The sequence below is a fragment of the Rhea pennata genome, chromosome 5 (assembly GCF_028389875.1).
Source record: "Rhea pennata isolate bPtePen1 chromosome 5, bPtePen1.pri, whole genome shotgun sequence".
NCBI classification, from domain to species: domain Eukaryota; kingdom Metazoa; phylum Chordata; class Aves; order Rheiformes; family Rheidae; genus Rhea; species Rhea pennata.
The window spans coordinates 7,164,001-7,170,000 of record NC_084667.1 but is presented as its reverse complement, the minus strand read 5'-3'; the positions used below and the strand labels follow the sequence as shown (position 1 = coordinate 7,170,000).

At 33.7% G+C, this 6,000-nt stretch overlaps 1 protein-coding gene across 5 annotated transcripts in view; it reads right to left on the bottom strand.

Annotated features, from left to right (window-relative positions):
- Positions 1 to 6,000, bottom strand: part of NOVA1 (NOVA alternative splicing regulator 1) — a 159,745-nt gene that overhangs the window by 10,399 nt on the left and 143,346 nt on the right. The window lies entirely within an intron of this gene.

Here is a 6,000-nt window from a genome sequence, read left to right as displayed (position 1 = left end):
ATATATATAAATAATACTTCTGCTTTGTGCATAAATACTATCATATTTTGCTACCCTATAAAAGGAAGGAAAAAAATGAAGCAAATTAGTTATTTTTTAAAAGAAAAGGTAAAAGAAAATTATTAAAAAGAAATACAGCTGATCACGTTTTTTAATGCATTGTGTCTGTTTCGGAGGTACCATACAAAGAAATAAAGCTAAAGTAACAGGAAAAGCATATTTATCAATATCTATCTTCCACACCATACACTACCTTCAGCTTAGCAAGTTTCAGATCCAAAAATTAAACAAAAGCAGATATTATACTAGTGTGGAAAGATTATCTTAGACTGGAGCAAAGTGAGTGTTTTCATCCAGTTCCTCTCCTTCCAGGATAATGTAGCAACCCAACTTTTTAGATAAAACCTGCCTGAAATTCTTTTCCTTTAGAACATCTATAGTAATAGTAGTGGTAATAATAATAATAACATAATAATAATAATAATAATAATAATAATAATAATAATAATAATAATATAACAACAACAACACTTGGCTAAAGCAAGTATGGTTTAGTGCAGATGAATAATACAGTTGGTCTTGAACAGGACGTGATCCTGATTGTTCAACACATCAGCTACATCAGTATATAGAAATTTATTATGTGCTACAGTGTATTATTCACCCTATGCGAACGAAGTGCAGCAGAGACAGGGACTCTAGTTGTTGAAGATTTTGAAAGAACAAAATATGGCATTTGTACATGCTATCAGCTCTAATGAAATATCTTCAAATGAAAGGTATTTCCCTAGAAATCCTGCATTTCTTTGTTTAAACAAGTTTCAAACTGATACAATTTCATTAGTGTCAGCAGCTTTATTCCTCATTCACTCATTTCTGTGAGTGAAGAATGACACTCAAGATAAAAATTCAACATTGACACATTACTTTTTTTAGCTTTTTTTTCTATATGCATTTTACGAACATCTTTGAAAGTTCTAATGTACCATCTGTCTCATGATGTTGAATTAATGTGACATTTTATCTTCACAAAGAAACAATTTCTAGTAGCATACTGATATCCATTCATCCTGGTTTCACGGACTATATATCTGGGTATAATGTTTTCCAATTCGTCAATCTTTTCATCAAAATGTGCCATCTAAAATCTCAGCAACAAGTCAATACAAAATAGAATTAAAAATAGTATTTGTAACATTCTCATGTTGCCACCTTATTGTAAAGTCAAGCAGCTAATTACAAATAAAAACGCATGCTGTGGAAATATAAGCTGTTTCTAGTCTTTCCAGTTGTTATGACAGTGTCATAACATTGGATTGAAAATCCAATGCGCTTAAAGTTGGGAAAGGTTTTCCAGCAGCGTGTACATTACAAATTTTAACCTACCATATTGCATTTTACACTGAACTATTTTACAGCTGCTATTAAATTCTTAGTTGCTTTAGAATATCATTCATCAAATTCCCTGACCTCCAAACATGATCTATGAAATAAAACAACCACAAATGTTAGGTTCTGACTTACTCTAAAGGGTTACATAAAAGTATGGTTTTGAAAAAATCCTTTGTCCATCCATATGCTAAACAATCTTAGTAATCAAAATACAAAACAGTTCAGTGTGTACATACACATTTTTAAGTCATAGTGTTTCATTGTCATTTTAAAATGCAGCTTGTTCTATTTTTCTATTTGGAGATCTTGAATGAGTTTTTTTTGTTTGTTTGTTTTTTGTTTTTTTTTTAGGAAGACTTGGTTTTCCCATCAGTCAAACAGGGAAGCAATTCTGGATTTGCTTTTTAGAGACAAAATATATTAACTAATTGCAAATATTACAAACGCTCAGATTTGTGCTAAATAAATATATATTTTGTAATTTTTTTTTAACTGTCCAGAAATACAGTTACCTTGCTGCAGTACAGAGTCAGGCAAGAAATTCAGTAAAATTTTTAATCTTTTGGTGCGTGGCACAGCTTTGAAGATTAGGGTTTTGTGCCACATGCTATACAAAACACTTACCTGACTGTAGTGATTTCGAACATACAGCTTCTTTGGGAGATTTTAACAATTTTAACTTGCCAGATCCTGCTAGGTATTATAACCAATGTGCATGGTTCTGATAATGCAGTCACCTACCAGAGTGAGGAGTGTAACGTAAGAACTTAAGAACATAAGAATGTATGAAAACAGATGATGGATTTGGGGAAAAAAAATAAATAGAAAATTCATATTCCAAACAAAATTAGAGAAAAATAGCAGAAGTCTTTCATAGAACTTTGATTATTGAAGCTAAGAGTATGAATTGAGTGATTGAGTGGGCACATTTACTGTTTTAGCTGTCAGTGTTTTGTATTTTTTTAACACCCCTAAAACAAGTGACTTAATAAAGCATTTGATTTTATTTAAAATAATTTCTGCATTTTTCAATAAATTATACTTCAGATTTCTTAAGAAATCTGAACTTAGTCCACTACAGAGGTACTTATTTTTTGTAGTACTGCTATTTGCACCTATTTACCTAGCCTTGATATTTTAGTTAGTTTCATTTTGGATTATAAGTTTCACTTGGATACAAATATTCTTAAAGTATTTTATTTTCTTCCAAACGTGGCAGTAAAAAAGGCGGTAACTTTTTCTGAAAAAAAGTATATAGGGGTTTCCTAGAAACTGCGTGCTACCAATTTCCATATAACAAGTTTGTAATTGTCTTTCTAAATTCTAGTGCAGCAACTCCAGTTGAATCCGAAAGGGAAGCCGGGCTCGCTCGGGAGACGGCGGGATCAGCGGCGCAAGGCTCTGGAGACGCTCTGGTAAGCGACCGTGCATACGATCGCAGAAGTAAACTGAGCGCTTACCTTTAGGACAGCACTGTTATGTATGTGATATCACAGCTACACCCGTGACACACGCAAAAGTCCAGGTCAGTACAATATCTAGGATTTCTCTAAAGGAGTAATAGTAATAAAAGAGGAATAATGGTTTAATTTAGCTATAAAATTAAGAAGAGAAAGCCCTGAATGCAAAAAGAAAGATTTTTCTATTAAGTTATCCCTTTCCTCACTTGGTATCACAAAGATTTATTTTGTTCACCACTAAAAGCTCTGGTTGTCCGACAAAATTACATAGCTAATCAGAGGAAAAATAAACAACAACCTCTTTCCCCTACGCATCCACTCTGCCCTTATTTAGAATTTTTTTTTGGACTCGGTAATATGAACAACATTAAAATTATGATGCATTTTGGAAAACAAACCTGGCATTTACTAAATAAATTATATATTTGTCTGCTTCTGAGGTTAAAAAAAACACACTTTTCCTACATATCTTTTTTAGAATAACAGATTGTGTGTTTTAATTTACAATCCTGTTAAATTGTTTTAACAAAAGGATATGCCATTATTATCCTTTAAAATACAAACTTTGCTGGTTGGATAGTTCACCAATTAACATATACTCCGTTTTTCAGAAATAAAGATACCTATATTAAAAATACATTAGCTAATATGCACAATCTGTGTTATACTAAGATCTCAGAGAAAATATATTACAATCAAAATTCATTTTTAACAGAACATAAATATATCTTTATGTATTTTGGTTCAAACATAAGTAAAATTTTGTTTTTGCTGAAATGAAAGGCAAGATTTCCATTATTCTGAGATATTCAAATTTAAAATGTCTATATTTACTATCATTGCTTGAAAATATTATTTAAAAATGGAGATAATTCAGTTAAAAACTTACTTACACATATTTAGGATTTTGTTTAATTTAGGTCATATTAATCTTGCTATTAATTTGTAATTCTTCACTTTTACTTGTATTCAGTTGATTTTCCTTGGCTTAGATATTGAAATACTCTTTGAGGCAAACACTGGCTGTGTTATATACTAGTGCTGTATCTTACGTAATAGGGCATGCTCTTCTACATACCAGTAGAAATGAATTAATGCAGATATAAAATATAAACTTTTTCTTTCCTGTTGATGCTTAACATTCTTAAGGTCACAATAGTTAGCAGGTATGAAAAGATACAGTAACATTCTTGATTTCAAAGACTGTGATACGGACAGTTATTGAAAAGCAAAGACTATCTATTTGGTTTTGTTACCTGAACCACAACCTGCTTTAAAAATATTTAACTTCCAGTCATGCAAAGTAGATTTTATAAAAAATAAGGGTCGCAATCTCAGCTTTTGCTTACTCAGAAAGCACATCAGTTATTTCCACAGGCATCACACTGGTAGTATTTACATTAGTGTAAACGAGGTCAAAATCAGGCTCAAAGGGTAAAATACTTCTCTCCCCCAAGGGGATCCAAATATAACAGAAATAAAAGAAAATCGTTTTATTGCATAAATTTTCCATGAGACATTATTGTGTCTTTAAAAACCTTAACAAACACAGTATTTGCAGCAGTCTAAGAAACTATGATGTGTATGAAGGGCTCAATCCTGAGAGCAGTTTATTGCCTTCAGTTCCCAATGAAGTCAGCAGAGATTCGATGAAAACCTGCACTTCAGAGGAAGATGACCAGTACTTGAAGGATCCCGGCTATTATGTCCTGAGGACACAATTCAAATTGCTTTAACTCACCAATATTGGCTCACATTCACCCTTTCACAGGCAAAATCCTAGACTTAACTCTGTATCAGCTATTCCCTTTTATTGACAACCTACTTGCATAACCCCATGCTGCACACAGCTATCATGTCAGCATCTCCTACATGAGTCCACTAATCCACCAAACTAAAAGCTCCGGCTCAGTTCTGGGAGCTGAACAGCATCTACTGCAGAACACCAGATGTTCAGGGAATCCATCCTATACACCACATCCTCTCCCTTAAGCTGCACGGATAGAATTTGCACTGAGCAGCAGTGAGTGTGTATCAACACAGGCAAAATACCTTCACGGGGAGCAGAATGAAGATCAGCATGAGCTGCACTATGGACACTTTAAGCTCGTGTCTTGTCTCCCCAATCCTCACTCCCACTCTTCTCAGGTAAACACCTCCAACCGCCTACAGCAAGATTCCCAACCCTTTAACTCTTCTTATCCCTATTCCCTTGTCCTTCGTCTCTGATGACAAGCCTTCCGGTTATGTTCTCACTTCTCTCAGAATTTGGAGGTGAAGAGATGGCAAGTACAAGCTGTAGTAACCTCTGTGCCACCCAGCTAATACACAGCATTTACCTGACAAAAGAAGTACGAGGATGAAATACAAGCTGACTGGCTGGATGACAAGAATTAGCACTTGATGAAATGAGGTTGTTATGCCAATTAGTGTGCAAATAGCAAAGGAGACCAAAAACATTGCTTTGCCTAAAGCTTTACATGCTCTATGTGACACAGGGTAGCATTAAATTACACAAGAAAAATATCACATGAAATGCTATCACAACTTGGAAAAAAATAAAAACAAGATGGCAATGATTTTATTGCATCATCCTCTGTTTCTTCCACCTCACAGATTGTTTTCTGAATATATAGAAATTAATGAAGCAAGGAGCTTTTAACTGCTATTCAGTTTTGATTTTCCTTTTTCTCTTATTTTAACTTCATTAAGTTTAATTATAACTCATGTAATGAATCTTCTCTAATAGTTCTTTTTCATTGCTATTAAACCTTTCAACTATGTGTGTTATATTATTCTGTCTTCTCTTAACAGAGATACATCTTTACAAAGCAGGCGCTATCTAACCTGACAAATTCATCCTAATTTGACATGATTCCACATCATACTCTCCCTAAAACAAATGATCTTTATTCCCTTAAAACTATTTAAATTTATGCATTTTACCTTCTTTTCCTGTCTTCTGCACTCATCAATTCCTTTAAACACCACATTGCCTCTGGATCCCGTACCTCTCAAAATTTCACGCTGTCTGTGTTTTAGCTGCTCACCTGACTATAGGCTCGGAGCTGATGAGAGGGAATTCGGTAAGTACAAGTTCCTGCAGGCAACAGTCAATGAGAAGTAAGAGCCGTTCATCATTGCTCTT